This window comes from Leptodactylus fuscus, chromosome 5, assembly GCF_031893055.1.
Source record: "Leptodactylus fuscus isolate aLepFus1 chromosome 5, aLepFus1.hap2, whole genome shotgun sequence".
In the NCBI taxonomy this organism is placed as follows: domain Eukaryota; kingdom Metazoa; phylum Chordata; class Amphibia; order Anura; family Leptodactylidae; genus Leptodactylus; species Leptodactylus fuscus.
The window spans coordinates 194,250,107-194,265,097 of NC_134269.1; the positions used below are offsets into that span (position 1 = coordinate 194,250,107).

General features: G+C 45.8%; 1 protein-coding gene across 1 annotated transcript in view; it reads left to right on the plus strand.

The window, feature by feature from the left end:
- The window catches only part of MGAT4B (alpha-1,3-mannosyl-glycoprotein 4-beta-N-acetylglucosaminyltransferase B), a 300,397-nt gene that overhangs the window by 249,410 nt on the left and 35,996 nt on the right, over positions 1-14,991 (plus strand). The window lies entirely within an intron of this gene.

Sequence of the window (14,991 nt, forward strand, 5' to 3'; positions counted from 1 at the left end):
TGATGACCCACTACCTCTAAAGGTTTATTCCTAAGTCTACTTTGTTTTTATACCCATTAGTTTACTAGTGGGATTTCCTATGTTCCTACATGGAGTTCCTTGCTCACACTTCCCTGGCTTCAGAAGTTTTGTGACGCTATGATAACTTCTACATGTGCTCCCAACTACAGTACCGTAGGATGAGTCCATAGATAGTATGCATACCCAGGAGAGGAGAGAGATGGCCGGGCAGCAAGTTCCTGGGCTAAGCATGGGCTAACAATGTGTAGAAAGGTGGACATAATCTTTAAAGGGGGTTTCCGGAACTTAATATAGAGGCCTAACCATAGGATAAGTCATCGTATCCTATAATGGTGGTCCAAACTCTTTCAACTCTGTCAGTCCGTTGTCTGCAGGGGCTCTTGGGGCAGTCTTGTGGCCTTCTTCATTGTTTACTTTGCCCAGTGCTGTACATTGTGCCGTGGCTTTGCCTGATACTACAGGTAGCTCTGTCACATGGACTTGGGGCTGAGCTACAGTTCAGCACTGTGCCTGGTAAACAATGAAGACTGTTTCAAGCGCTACCTGAGCTCCGTCTGTTCCCGTTGTCAACACTCACTAATATGATATTTTGGATTGAACTGAAGCGTTTTGCCCTCAAAAGCAACTGCTGAGACTCTCCCAATCACAAGAACAGGAGTACCTTGCACCCCTATCTGAATGGAGTGATGCGCTGTGACTCCATTAAATTCTATAGGCCTCTGAGATAACCGATCATTGTACTTTGGCTATCTCCAAGACCAATCTGCAATTTTTTGCTTATTTTGTGGCTAAGTTGCTCTTATAGGAAACCATTCAAAGGATAAGCCTTCATTTTGGAAGACTAAAGCCCCATATGAGGTATTTTTTGCACAATTTTTGGGTGGCTGTCTGTGGCTTTTGATCTTTGCACTGTAAAGTTTAAGAGCCAGGGGCAAATATGCTGTGTGTTAAAAGCTGACAGTACAAGACACCATGCACTGTAGGTTTGTTTCTGTACTGTGTTCCACTACACTGCTACTTACTTAACATTGGGTTAGTAGTCGCCGGCGTTTTCGTATGCGATGCGTGTCCCCAGCCTTAACTACATTTTTTATTGTCAGATTTTATACCAAAGCTATCTTTCACATTTCAGGTCGTCGTTTGAGTTCTTCACAAAAAAAAAAATCCAGTGCACAGTTTAATGGGCCTTCAAAGAAGTCAGATGTCAGAATCCATGGTTGGAGGGTTTAGAGGGGGTGGTCGAGCACCCTCGGCCCAGATGCCGTTTATAGGCTGTATTTGTAACATCAAAAGGCAGTGTAGGGCTCCTTCCCTCCAACATTTAACTACATTTGATGTTGCGTTCTTCCTATGTTGTGTACATCAAAGCAGTAAAAGCTGGAGGCTGTCCAGTAGCGTGAAGCCTTCTATCCCGCTCTCCCAAGTAGCCCGCAATCAAATATTTACAGGTCATATGTTCCAGGCCTTATACAATCTAAAGTTGTGAAGAAATAGTTTGGTGTAAGTCACCTTCAATGAGCATATTGCACTCTATTCTGGGTGTTAATACAAGTTACTACTTCGCTCTCCCCCACGTATTTCTGTCACCTCCACTTTCTCGGCCTGCGCTCGTGAAAACCCGCTGTAAAATTGTTCTTTACTACCCGGTAATAAGTCTGGGTGATTTTATGTGAATGCAGTTTACAGTCAATAATCCACAAGGTTCTGCGAGGGAGATTTGTGATGAGAATCTTTCTTCCCATATTACTTCCCTTTGGCATCTCTGATGCAGCACAGGGGTCATGGTGGGTCAGGCAGCACATTGGATTTTGGATCCTGCGTTCTTCCCTGGAGACATTGTTATTAGTCTTTTCATTTACATGTTTGCTCCTAGCCTCTGTGCCTAGGGCAAATATTTCCTAGGCATCCATGATAGCAGTGTGAGAGGCAGGATTAATAATGCTGTCCATGACAGTTTCTTCCTGCTCAAGCTGGCATCTGTCACTTCCCTGCCCATCTGCATGGGCACAGTGTAACTTTGGTGTGCAAGACATAATGATAACTTTTCCAGGTCTGATATAGATGTTTGCAGTTTGCAAATGATACCACAAGTTAATGTGTATACAGACTGTGTGTGTGTGTCTGTATATATATTGTAAGCCGATGGCTGGTCAGGTAATGGAGGGGGTGTACATCTCACCCAGACTACTAAGGTGGGTGAGATGAGAAAACTCCAGAAAGAATGTTTCTCAGCAGATAACTATTGTCTGCTGAGTGTTATTTCAAAGTTCCGGTTACTGGGCTGAATTTTTAGGATTGGCAGGTAGGTTGGTAGTGGGACCTGTCATTCCACCCCCCTCCAGTCCACACTTTGGGGATGTTCTGGCAGCGACTCAGTTGCAGAGAGTCTCCTCGTCAAGGAGGCTTAAGAAGTTGCTTCAGCAGCAACACTTCGGCAGAGTTTGGCTGGAGAGCCAACAGAGAGGTCATATTTTTGGAGCTGTGTCCTGAATGATTCTACTGGCTTTTGGATTTCTGTTATTCTAGGTGAGGTAACCTATTCTAGGTTTAGTTAGAGCCTGGCCGGGCAGGTATTTATTTTTTGTACTGTTTCCTTTTGCTGCTGCACTACCTTTTTTGAGTGAAAAGAAACTGGACTTTTGTGTCTATGCCACCCCACCAAGCAACCCCAGGCCCTGACTATATATATATATATATATATATATACCGTATTTTACGGACTATAAGGCGCACTGGACTATAAGCCGCATTGCCCATGAGCGCCTTATAGTTCGTCTCGGTTCCTATATAAGGCGCACCGGACTATAAGCCGCAGTCCGGTGCGCATTATATCTTATTGAAAGCGGCGGCAGGCAGACTTTGCCAGCGGCTGCTTAACCCCCCGCGTGCCAGCCGCTTCTATTGGAAGCGCTCGGCAGGCGAGGAGGGGCTCTATCAGCAAAATCATGCTGATAGAGCTCAACCGTAAACGTTAGGTTAAACTACCACACACACCCCCCCCCCCCCCCCCCCCCCCGTTTTAAAATAAAAGCCTGAAACAGAATGTGAAACTTACCGAGCGGTGTAGGGTGGGCGGGCATTCAGGCCTCCTCTTCCTCCGATGTTCCGTCCTCCTCCGGCGCTCGCAAGCTGATAATGGCCAGGGCACATGCGCAGTAGAAGCATTATGATATTGCGCATGCGCCCCGGCCATTATCAGCGAGCGCCGGAGGAGAAGGACGGAACATTGGAGGCAGAGGAGGCCTGAATGCCCGCCCGCCCGCCCTGCACCGCTGGGTAAGTTTCACGTTCTATTTCAGGCCGGCGTGACAGCAGGGCTGCCGGACACTTCCTATTCATTTCTATGGGAGCCGACATGCGAGCGCTCCCCATAGAAATGAATGGACTGCTTTTTTCCATTCATTTCTATAGGGAGCGCTCGCATGCCGGCTCCCATAGAAATGAATGGGAAGTGTCTGTCCATTCATTTCTATGGGGAGCGCTCGCATGCCTGCTCCCATAGAAATGAATAGGAAGTGTCCGGCAGCCCTGCTGTAACGCCGGCGTGTACGGCTGTGTTACACGCCGGCGTAGTGTGAATGCACCCTTACGGTGCCTTTTATGTATGTATGGAAGCGGCACGCAGTCTTTGCCACCGCTTCCATCCATATATAAGCCGCACCGGACTATAAGCCGCACTTATGATTTCTGAGGAAATCGTAGGTTTTTATGTGCGGCTTATAGTCCGGAAAATACGGTATAGGTATATATATATATATATATATATATATATATATATATTGTGTATAAAAAAATTTTTTTTTTTTCATGTATAATATTTCATGTCACCTTTTGTACTAGGAATAGTACAGCATATAGGAATGGTCTGTGTCATTGTAATTCAGGTGAATCGGATAGAACTGCAGAGTGAGCCCTTAGACAATACAAGCGATGTTTCTTCTTTTTTTGTTCTAGACAACTCCATTAAAAAGAATGTAATCTCTCGAGTTGCCTTGGTGTTCTGCATAGGTAAGGGATACCGATTCAGCTCATCCAGTTGATAACAGAAGCCAAAAGGTTTTAAAGGGGTATTCACATCTGATAAAGTGATATCACGAGGGTACGATGGCGGAGTGACCTCCAGGGCTGTAGTGCGGTTTTCCATGTACTACATTGCTCCCAACTGTGTAGGAAAAACAGCTGCCGGCCTCATTCACTTACCTGTATGCTTTAGTTCTGTTGTATAGTGGTTATAAGATGGAAATACCCCTATAAGTTAGCGTATGTGCCTGTTAGGCTTTGTTTGGCTCCTTCCAGCTTATATGACTTAAAGCATACTGTTGTAGTTGCAGATCCATGTGAAGGGCCTGAGAAGCAACATGTTCTAATATGAATTGGATCATATACATAGACTGTTTAAAAAGAAAATAATTATATACTATGGGACTGTCTGTAAAAAAAAAAATAAAAAAAAATGCTAACCTACAGGCCCATCATGTTAATTTTTCTGTCATTTTGACATCCGGAACAATGTTCTATACAGTACTTCAAAGATAATGGAATTTACAAGAGAGGCTTAGAAGAAAGTTTCCAACGCCAGTGTGTATATAGGGCATATTTATCATATGTTAATAGAGAGGAGCAGCTTTATGATGGGAGTTGGGTTAGGGGCAGGGGCCGGGGTGGGTAGGGGTGGTTGGGTTAAACTGTTATTGCCCCACCGTAAAGTTCTTGCTTTAATTGCAGATTACGGTATACGTTGGCCACTTCTGACCGGCCCGGGGTTAACCACGTCTTACACCTATTTCCGTGCCCATAATGGGAATTCTATAAAGCACATTTTGAGATAATTAACACCGCATGAAAGATTACTCTTCACTCCCTTTAGCAGTGATGGGGCACTCAGGTTTGTTAATATTGCATTCATTTCAGGAACCTAATAAACAGACCACTAAATGACTCTTAATATGATCAGCTTATTTGTAAACCCCAGAGCTGCTCTTCCTGCGAGTGAATAGAAGGCGGATTAATCTCGGCGCTCCCATAGTCATTTCTTGGGGGGGAGGGGGAGTTCTGCTGCTTATTGTGGTATTTTATCTGCCAAGTCTGCGGTCAGTGCTTACCAAGACTGAGGTAAATCCAGAGCACTTCTCCAGACAACAATATACTGTACATATAGCATGGCGAGTTACATCATTAAAGGGATTCTCCAGGCTAAAAATACTGATGGCTGAAGGATAGGTCATCAGTATCCGATCAATGGTTATCTAATCTGTAGCAAACTCGACGATCAGCTGTCCTTTGCAGCTGATAAAGCAAAGAATGGAGCAGGAAGCCAATAGCGCTGTTCTCTTTATAGTGGTGAGACCAAGTACTGCATAGGAGCTAAAGTGCGGTGACTCAGTTTAGCCACTAAACACATAATGGAGCGGTCTGCTTGCTACGCCATTCCGGTGTATGAGCGGCTGAGAACAACTGATTGGTGGGGGGTGTTGGCAAATCTCTGCCCCCAAACTGATCTGATTTTAAAAATCTATAGGATAGGTCATCAATATTATTAGTCTTGGGGAAAAAAGGAGGGTACTCACACCATATTAAATGTCACTAGAGAACTCCACTAAACATTAGAATGAAGGAGAGCACTGCAAATAAACTTTTGCTTGCACAGTGCCACTGTAGGTACTAAAACTCAGGCCAATGTACAGAGAAAGTTCCAAAGTGCCCTTGGGACAGTGATGGGTGATGGTCCCTGACAGGGTCGGACTGGGATGTCTAGGGCCCACCAGTGGAATTGTTCCTAGGGGCCCACCGCCAGGACCCTGCAGATCAGTGGTACCGAGACAGGGCGGTTAAAGGTAATAACTAGAGATGAGCGAACAGTGTTCTATCGAACACATGTTCGATCGGATATCAGGGTGTTCGCCATGTTCGAATCGAATCGAACACCGCGTGGTAAAGTGCGCCAAAATTCGATTCCCCTCCCACCTTCCCTGGCGCCTTTTTTGCACCAATAACAGCGCAGGGGAGGTGGGACAGGAACTACGACACCGGGGGGCATTGAAAAAAATTGGAAAAAGTCATTGGCTGCCGAAATCAGGTGACCTCCATTTTAGACGAATAGTGGATTTCAAATCTGGGTCATATGAGAATGTGAACTTTGTGACTATGAGACAGGGATAGCTGTACAGGCAGGGATAGCTAGGGATAACCTTTATTTAGGGGGGAATGTTATTAAAAATAACTTTTTGGGGCTCTATCGGGTGTGTAATTGTGATTTTTGTGAGATAAACTTTTTCCCATAGGGATGCATTGGCCAGCGCTGATTGGCCGAATTCCGTACTTTGGCCAATCAGCGCTGGCTCTGCTAGAGGAGGCGGAGTCTAAGATCGCTCCACACCAGTCTCCATTCTGGTCCGACCTTAGACTCCGCCTCCTCCAGCAGAGCCAACGCTGATTGGCCGAATTCCGTACTCTGGCCAATCAGCACTGGCCAGTGCATTCTATTGGCGTGATGAAGCAGTGCTGAATGTGTGTGTTTAGCTCAACTACTCCACCGGCGTAGTTGAGCTAAACACACACATTCAGCACTGCTTCATCACGCCAATAGAATGCATTGGCCAGTGATGATTGAAGCAGAGCTGAATCTGTGTGCTTAGCTCAACTACTCCACCGGCGTAGTTGAGCTTAACACACACATTCAGCATTGCTTCATCACGCCAATAGAATGCATTGGCCGTTGCTGATTGAAGCAGAGCTGAATCTGTGTGCTTAGCTCAACTACTCCACCGGCGTAGTTGAGCTAAACACACATTCAGCACTGCTTCATCACGCCAATAGAATGCATTGGCCAGTGCTGATTGAAGCAGAGCTGAATCTGTGTGCTTAGCTCAACTACTCCACCGGCGTAGTTGAGCTAAACACACACATTCAGCACTGCTTCATCACGCCAATAGAATGCACTGGCCAGCGCTGATTGGCCAGAGTACGGAATTCGGCCAATCAGCGCTGGCTCTGCTGGAGGAGGCGGAGTCTAAGATTGCTCCACACCAGTCTCCATTCTGGTCCGACCTTAGACTCCAGCCGAGCCAGCGCTGATTGGCCGAATTCCGTACTCTGGCCAATCAGCACTGGCTAATGCATTGTATTGGCGTGATGAAGCAGTGCTGAATGTGTGTGTTTAGCTCAACTACACCGGTGGAGTAGTTGAGCTAAGCACACAGATTCAGCTCTGCTTCAATCAGCGCTGGCCAATGCATTCTATTAGCTTGATGAAGCAGAGTGTGCACAAGGTTCAAGCGCACCATCAACTCTGATGTAGCAGAGCCAAGTGTGCACAAGGGTTCAAGTGCACCCTTGGCTCTGATGTAGCAGAGCCGAGGGTGCACAAGGGTTCAAGTGCACCCTCGGCTCTGCTACATCAGAGCTGAGGGTGCGCTTGAACCCTTGTGCACACTCTGCTTCATCAAGCTAATAGAATGCATTGGCCAGCGCTGATTGAAGCAGAGCTGAATCTGTGTGCTTAGCTCAACTACTCCACCGGTGTAGTTGAGCTAAACACACACATTCAGCACTGCTTCATCACGCCAATAGAATGCATTGGCCAGCACTGATTGGCCAGAGTACGGAATTCGGCCAATCAGCGCTGACTCTGCTGGAGGAGGCGGAGTCTAAGGTCGGACCAGAATGGAGACTGGTGTGGAGCGATCTTAGACTCCGCCTCCTCCAGCAGAGCCAGCGCTGATTGGTCGAGTTCCGTACTCTGGCCAATCAGCGCTGGCCAATGCATTCTATTAGCCCGATGAAGTAGAGCTGAATGTGTGTGCTTAGCACACACATTCAGCTCTACTTCATCGGGCTAATAGAATGCATTGGCCAATCAGCGCTGGCCAATGCATTCTATTAGCGTGAACTGAGTTTGCACAGGGGTTCTAGTGCACCCTCGGCTCTGCTACATCAGATTGCTACATCTGATGTAGCAGTGCCGAGTGTGCATCAGATGTGTAGTTGAGCAGAACTGGCTCAGCACTGCTAAGTCTCTGCATTCGCATAGGAATGCATTGGCCAGCCTTCGGCCAATCAGCACTGGCTCTGCCGGAGGAGGCGGAGTCTAAGGTCGGACCTGAATGGAGACTGGTGTGGAGCGATCTTAGACTCCGCCTCCTCCAGCAGAGCCAGCGCTGATTGGTCGAGTTCCGTACTCTGGCCAATCAGCACTGGCCAATGCATTTCTATGGGGAAAAGTTAGCTTGCGAAAATTGCAAACTGACAGGGATTTCCATGAAATAAAGTGACTTTTATGCCCCCAGACATGCTTCCCCTGCTGTCCCAGTGTCATTCCAGGGTGTTGGTATCATTTCCTGGGGTGTCATAGTGGACTTGGTGACCCTCCAGACACGGATTTGGGTTTCCCCCTTAACGAGTATATGTTCCCCATAGACTATAATGGGGTTCGAAACCCATTCGAACACTCGAACAGTGAGCGGCTGTTCGAATCGAATTTCGAACCTCGAACATTTTAGTGTTCGCTCATCTCTAGTAATAACATGTTGGGAGCCATGCTACTCACGCACTATACCATGTGCACTACATATATCTACTGCTACAGCCTGTATGGCAAGTGAACAGCATGGCTCCTACAAATGTTACCATTACCCGTACCTGCAGTGTCCTGGAAGAGCTGATCTGCAGAGGCCCTGGCTGTTGTATCATCACAGATGTAATATTGATGGCCTATCCTAAGGAGAGACCATCAATATTAGAAAGATGGATAAATCCTTTAAAGTGGTTGTCCAGGAATTGGAGCAACTCATATGGTGGGCGGGAGGCGTAAAATAAAAAAACAAACAAATAAATAAAAAAAAGAATACTCATCTGTCCTTGGCGCTCCGTTGCCCGCCAGTAGTGTCTATTCGGTCTCGTGCTCCTTGCTGAGAGTCCTGCACCTCATGTCATTGCTGAGACCAATTAGGTACAGGATTTCCAGAAATGAAGCCATGAGACCAAACAGACACAGGCAGGGACAACGGGGTGCTGAGGACAGGTGAGAGAGCTTTTTTTAATTTTTTTTATTTATTTTTACACCTCCCTGGCGGCCCAGTGATCACTCCAGTTTACAGACAACCTGTTTAAGGGGTTGTCTGTGCCAAATATTTTTTGGCCACTTCACTGGTCCCCCATAATGTATCGAGAATAGTGATGGGGCCATTGTACTGTGTGGGAGCCGTGATGGGGCTGACATATTGTGCGGAAGGGGGATATTAAAATGTGTGGGGCATATTAAAGGGGTTGTGCAGGGTTAAACTGTTTTTTATGGCCTATACTCAGGATAGGCCATAAATACGTCAAACCTCACATTGCAGAAACACGTCTTTGGCTACTACAGAAAAAAAAAAGTGTTTTACGGAACCAGCAAAGTGAATGAAATTTAATCAAATTTACCTCATCCGCACACTGCAGGAAAAAAGATGTGGAACAGCCACAAACTCTAAAATGTGAGCGCTTCTAAAAACATGGCCGGTTACTTTCAGCTGCGCAATTGGGAGAAAGTGCCGGGAAAAAAACACTGTGGAAAAAATACATTGAGATTCGCCGCTATTTTTTAGCTGCGTCTCGCTGTTGGGCCTCATCCTTATTATCTCAATATACTGAGCATCATACTATAAGGCTGAGTTCACACAGAGTTTTCTGGTCAGGAATTTGGTTCTATTGGGAGGCTTTTTTGGAGACTGATTTTGAGGTGGATTCCTGACCAAATAACTCCGTGTGAACTCAGCCTTAGGGCTCGTTCACATCTGCGCCCGGACTCCATTCTGCAGGTTTCCATTTCCTGCACAAAACATAGGCAGGAGACGGAAACCTGCAGGACTCTTTCATTTGAATGGGTTTGAAAGATGTCCGGCCGTGAGCGGCGGTGAGCGTTTTATGCTCTCCGCCATGAAACCGTTTTTTTTTAAATCGGACACAGAGTCGGACATGAACTATTCTGTGTCCAATTTTTAAAAAAAAACGGTTTTGTGGCGGAGAGCATAAAACGCTCACTGCCGCACTCGGTCTGACAGCTTTTCGTCCTACATGCAGAAGATGGAAAGCTGAGAACGGACTGCCGAACGCTAGTGTGAACCTAGCGTCAGCCTAAAGCCCCATGTAGCAAGACAAAGCAAAAAGCGCTGTGGGAAAAACCCCAGCGGCAACACATCAGTTTTTCCTGCAGCGCTTATTGCAGAAACTCCGCAGAGGTTTCCTCTGAGGACTTTGTTTCCTTTAGGGTAAGTTCACGCTGGGATTTTTGGTCAGGATTTTTAGGCCGTATGTGCCTCAAAATCCTGACCAAAAAGACGGCTCCCATTGAAATCAATGGGAGCCGGTCAGTTCTTTTTTCCGGGAGTCGGTTTGTTCCAGCTCCCGGAAAAAGAAGCGACATGCTCATTCTTCAGGTCGTTTCGCCTCGCGATTCAGCCTAAAGACACTCCCTCCTCCCATCTAGGCCCATTTATTGGGGCTAATCTGGAGCAGAGTGTGTGACTGGAGGCCGGTGCAGTGCATTGGCATTGTCGCGGCTACACGTTTTTTGGTCCGGAACCTGAGGTGGCCTCCGCCTCAGGTTCCGGACCAAAAAACACCGTGTGAACTTAGCCTTATACCTATAGGGAAACTGCAGGTGTTTCTGTAGGTATAAGTGACATGCTGCAAATTCTAAAACCGCAACAGTTTTGGAAATTGCAGTGTGTCTGCCGTGTGTGTTTTTCTGCAATGTGTGGATGGGATTGCACTCACTGCGTTCAGTAATGCATTCAGGGAGTCCGCATGGGGACCCTCTCAAACAGACTAACGAACGCATTAGCAGACGGTGTGCAGTGAAAGCACACATAGACTATAATGGGGTCCATGTGCTTTCCGTGCGGTGTCTGCATAGAACATGCGGACAGAAAAGTACTTCACAATCTACTTTCCTTTCCACATGACTCGAGAGGACACCGCGCGGCAAGCACACAGACCCCATTATAGTCTATGGGGACCACGTACTTTCACTGCACACCGTTTGCTAATGCGTTTGGTAATCCGTTCGGGGGGGAGGGGGTTCCCATGCAGACTCCCCAAACAGATCACCGAACGCAGATGTGAACCAGGCCTTATACATATACCATATATACACACACATATACAATCCTATAGCACATATACATTTATATACATTCATATACCATATATAAGTCATATATATACTTGTATGAATACTATATATACACACACATATATATACATACATATTATAGCATACTGTATATACTCACACATACCTGTATACAAACATACAGTACTCACACAGTATACAAGACACATACTTTACACAAATGTACATATATACATATTAAACATACAGATTTTACCAAAAGAGTTTACTCACCATTGCAGCAGACGGCTCCTGTCTTCCCCACACGCTGCGATGTAAGAGGACTCGGTGTGAGGAGGAGGGGGAGGAAGTGCGTGCGGGCAGCAGGGGAGACCTCACAGGAGAGCAGCTGCAGGTAAGTGAAGGGAGAGGCCATTAGCTGATGCTGAAGATACACATGCTGTCCTCCGATGTGTACAGCTTCAGCATGGGGCTCCTGTGTGGGGAGGCAGATGCATTGACCAGGTACCCGGTTGGGGGGCCCTGGCCATCCCGATCGGGCCCCGACCAATGCATCTGCATTGGTAAAATCAAAACTTTCATTCAGGGCTCGGGGGCCCACCGGGGGATTCCCCGGTTACCCGGCGGGCCAGTCCGAGCCTGGTCCCTGAACACAAGACCACCTTGATAAAGTGAGAACCTAGCCTAGTAATATACCACCACTTGCTATGGCTCTAACCTCACGACCACTGAGGCTGCTGGTTTGACTCAGCGGTCATGGGGGTGCAGAGTTTTTGAGAACCCGAAGCATGGCACACGACCAGCGAGACTGTGTTGGGGACAGTTGAATTTTTTTTTTTAAATGTTGCAACCACTTTAAAGCAACAAGATGCAGATTCTGTCCGAATTCAGAGCTGATTTTCAGGTGGAATTTGCCTCGAAATCGACTTCACTTTTCCTAAGGTCTAGTGTAGCACAAATAAGTCCTAGAGAAAGTCTGGCTGATCCAGGGTTTTGCAAAAGAAAACGATCCCTTTCTTGCTGTAATGTAGGTTAGGTCTCTTCGGCTTGAGCTTTTCTACATTTTAGTACACTTCTATATTAGATTGTGTGCGGGAAGCCAATTTCTGGAGGAGATTATTTTTTTGTTCACAGCGTCACAGCTCTTACTGTAAAGAAGTCTTTTCACATCACACGACTGAACCCTTTTATCCATCCCTAGAGAACGTTCTTGTGCACTTTCAGGCTACCATCAAGTGAAACGCTTCTGACTGTATTTGTTTTGTATGGGCTATTTATCTGTATTCATATGTTTCTAAAGTGCCCCCTTAAATGCCACTTCGCGCTGTTGACTAAGCTTTCTTCCCAAGGTTCTCCTTGACTTTTTTTTTTTTTATTGTGTTGCCAATCATTGCTGTTTATAGTGCTCCAGGGCATCATTTTTGTCAAATTGCGGCCAGGAGTGAACGGCACTTTCAAGAGACCTCGCTATCATTCTGCATTGTGCCGCATTCAGTACAAGAAAGTTTCCTGCCAGGCTCAGAAATGGCTGAGATTGCCAAGTATTGGCATAGCAGAATGGACAATTGAGAAATGTCGATCTTGTACACTGCTAATCCTCATAGGACTGTAATGTATTTCTGATTATTTTGATGATTGTTGCTATTTATTTTTTGTTTCAATGAGACTTTGTATGCTGGTGCAGTGGGGGCGGGCTCTCAGCTATGGGAGCACTGCTCCTGCTGCTTAAGCGGGATCGGTGATGTCCTACCATTTGGTGGATCAACTGCAGGAAGGAAAGCGTAGAGGTCTGACTTTGTGTCCGGTTAAAAAAAAAAAATCACCGCGGAGAGGCAGAAGATGCTCACGGGCAGACACTTTGCAAACCCATTCAAATGAATGGGTTTGAAAACTGACTGCCGGTTTCCATCTCCTGTCCAGTTTCTCGGGCAGAAGATGGAAACCTGAAAGTGGAGACTGGGCGCAGATGTGAACCCGCCCTAACTGCTCTGTGTATGTTAGGTAGAATAGAGGACTCCACGTGAAGGTTTGTTTTACCCCTGTAGCGCTACTACAGTGTTACATGTTTACATACTAGTTTTGGAGCATGTAATTTGCAAAGTAGTGTTTTTATTGGTATAATTTGTATATTACATCTCCTCATTTCCACTTGTAATCAGTCTACTTTGTCTTAAAATGATATACTTGTGTGAATTAGACCTACTTCCATATGTGTTTAGATTCCAGGAGCCGGACCTTGTTTCTGCTGGCAAAGCAGCAATGTAACAAAACTAACTCATTTTCTTAGAACACATAATGATATGAGAATAAATCATCCGTAGAAACACATTTGCATTATCCTGCGCATCTGGAAGTGTGTATACAATCACAGCCAGATCCACACTGTCTTCATTTTATTAGCATTAAAGATTTGAAGGGTTTCTTTAAATATAGAAATATCTGCAGGGTCTGCATAAATGGAATCCTATCATTTTTTTCTTGCAGTAAATGCCTGCAGCACATTTTCCATTTGCACTGGTTCCAAGAAAAAAGTTGCGGCACTGGTGGTAGCCTCTGCCCTTGGTATAATGTTCTCTAGCAGCCTCGATACAGTGTTTATGTCCCAGCGTGGCCTCTCCCACATTATTATGTATCATCGTGGCCTCAACAGTGTTTGTGAATATAGGAAAATTTTGGGGGCTAAGCAGAACCTGAAATTTTGGGGGTAGACCACCCGCAAACTATTATACTCTAGGGTCTTTTCAAACCCCAGAGTATAATGATCGGAGGCCCAGGGGAGATGACAAACTTTTAAAAAATCTGTCTTCTCTCTCTCCCTCCCATACTCCTCTCCCTGTCTCTCTAGATTTCCCACCCTCCCTTCCTACTCAGCCCAACCCTCGACCCCATTATACAGTATACTTACCTTCCTGTGAGATGGCGCCTGCTTCTTTACTGATTCTGCTGGGACGTGAGCTTCTCCAGCACTGCTCTGTTCTCTGCAGTGATAATCCACCATGCGAAAGCTGCACACTAGAGGTGGATTATCGGCAGCAGTGCAGAGCAGCGATGGAGAAGAGAGCACGCCTGCAGAATCAGTAAAGAAGGAGGAGCCATCTCGCAGGATGAAGCATGTAGGGTAAGTATAAATGAGTGGATGGGGGGAATAGTAGTGACGATCAGTCTCCAGAAATGGGGAAACGGGTCTTCACCAGATAATCTGAAAATGTCTCTGGGTCTGTCACATGACCGCACCAGGAATAGGGGTAACTAGACCTTTTTGATTAATTATGTTATTTAAAGTAGTTATTTTTAGTATGAGGGGGGAGGGTGTTTAGATTAGTGTAGGGATTTCCAGTTATCCCAGACAACCCCTTTAAAAATGAGATTAAGTTGTATAGCAAGTTAGTGACCAATGAATGTTTCGATATGTCACGTTTATAGACTTATCTCTTCTAAATGGCTTGTCCAAGGGTCAGAAGTCACAGTCATTGTGGTGTTAGGGGCACAAGACCCCCAGAGCTTATGTTGTTGTAGTTTCAAATTAAATAACAGGCCTTGATTGGCTACAGCCATCCTTTGGCCTGGAGAACCACAAAGACACAGATGGTGGTGTATCAAAATGGATTCTGATTTATTGTTACAGAGAGGTAGTATTTATACAGACAAAAGCAGGTTGGACTTATAACATACCAGGATTGGATGTGGAGTGCTGACATGATTGGTTATAACATAAGCTGTGGCACATGACTATTGGCCAAGGCCTACTGTAATCTGCATCTCATTATTACTTTCCAAACTGGAGTGACCTTTCTCATGACATAAAGAAGAATCTAAAATATTTATGTGTAAACCAACATCTTACACTAATTCTAGATGTA